At 36.7% G+C, this 1,834-nt stretch overlaps 1 protein-coding gene across 2 annotated transcripts in view; it reads right to left on the bottom strand.

The window, feature by feature from the left end:
* The window catches only part of LOC106464194 (bicaudal D-related protein homolog), a 63,077-nt gene that overhangs the window by 55,653 nt on the left and 5,590 nt on the right, over positions 1 to 1,834 (bottom strand). The gene's annotated exons all lie outside the window — the stretch shown is intronic.

The following is a 1,834-nucleotide window of genomic DNA, read 5'->3' as shown; positions in this document are numbered from 1 at the left end:
CTATTCGTTGGTAAAAGAGTAGCCCAAGAGCCCTAGAGTTCCCTCTAGTCTTACACTGCTAAATTAGGGACGGCTAGCGCAGATAGCCCTCGTGTAGCTTTGCGCGAAATTCAAAAACAAACAAACATTTAACCACCATTAACCAACACAGCACGAAGGCAAGAAGCAGAAATGCCAAGGTTCAGGAACAGCTGAGGGGGTGGATTTTTATCTTGGGGGAGGTTGAGCACCACTCGATTTGGCGCATGGCTGAGACCGGAATGGCCAAAAGGAAGGAGATAATGCAGGTAGAACCCCCCTCGGGAATTTTCGTATGTGTTTTTTTTTATTTTTTATACTTTTATTTGGTGCATTTTTGTCTCACGAGTTTAAGATTCCGGGGGAAGGTGGGAGGGGATATATAGTGTATTTTTATATTCTCTTTACACCTTTAGTGTATCCCATAAATGTATTTGCGGTATAAACAAACTGTAACTATATTTATATTTATTAAACAAAGAAAAATGTAATCATATAGCTGAATGCTGAAATTATAACAATAAAGAATTAATAAAAAATTAATAACTAATATTTCTGTTTAATATCCTCCAGTCGTGAATAAAATACAATGCTTCCACAATCTGTCTACAAGTAATTCTGCCGTATATGGGTCTCAAAAGATTAATGGGGTCAATCGGAATCACGCAAGAGGATTTTGTAGCGAAAAGTGTGGATAAACAGCTTAATTTGGATTCAATTTCGAGAGGGCGGGAGAAAAGTCTCTACGCATGAGATCAGGAGTTGCATAAGAACTAAATGCGGGAGACTTTGTACGTCAGAAGAAGGTTATACTACACTTTATTCATATACACCTACATATTAATGCAAATACACCTTGCTTCACAAGTGCTGCGTAGTCTATCCGAGCAATTTCTACAGTAAAAGCTAGTTATACGTGGAGTTAAAATTGTGACTTTATAAGTTTGTGCATCTAAAGTGTGAAATTCGTGATAAACTTACATTAAGTATTGTTCATGACGTATTTCTACCAGCGGAAGTTTGTTTGTTTGTAGTTAAGCGCAAAGCTCCACAATGGGCTATCTGTGCTCTGCCCACCACGGGTATCGAAACCCGGTTTTTAGCGTTGTAAGTCCGCAGACATGCCGTTGTGCCACTAGGTGGCCCAGAAGAAGTTCCAACGCGCTCATATACGAGTTTACGCTTTCTGATATAAAAGGACGGTGTTTCTTGAAAACTATAAAAAGTGTATTAAAACAGTGACGCTGCATTCAAATCTCAATTTAGACTTACATCTTTCGAAGAAAAAAAAAAGGACGTATATTCAGTCGAGCGATTAACACGACAGGAGAAAGCAGTATGTTCACTACGTATTGTATCAAATGAAGTATGACATACTTTGTTTAAATCAAACGTAACAAGCTGGCAAAAAAAATAAAAAAAATAGGATGATTCATTTCCGGACAGGTATCTCCGGGTTAATATTTAATACGTCAACAAAAACGTTTGCTTCTGTAACGACACAAGTACGTAGTAACGCAAGAGCCTATATACTTACAGAATAATGCGATTATTTTGAGATGATACGTCACAAATAAAATAAATATATTATGTAGGCTCACTTGTTGTTCCTGTAGATTTGTAAAGATTTTAGTTGTATTGGGTATAAAATTTCGAAATTTAGTAGAATGCAATGAAACATTTGTATCGTTTGCTGTACTATACATTTTATTGTTACGTCTCCGTTTGTTAATTGATTTTCCGTAACTTCGTTCCGACGAAACTTAAGCGACACAAGTTCTTTCTTAATAAAAACTGGTTTATTCTTTCCGAATAT

This window comes from Limulus polyphemus, unplaced genomic scaffold, assembly GCF_000517525.1.
Source record: "Limulus polyphemus unplaced genomic scaffold, Limulus_polyphemus-2.1.2 Scaffold1584, whole genome shotgun sequence".
Classification (NCBI taxonomy): Eukaryota; Metazoa; Arthropoda; class Merostomata; order Xiphosura; family Limulidae; genus Limulus; species Limulus polyphemus.
Note: the sequence above shows the minus strand (reverse complement) of the source record. Positions and strands in the feature narration are given on the sequence as shown.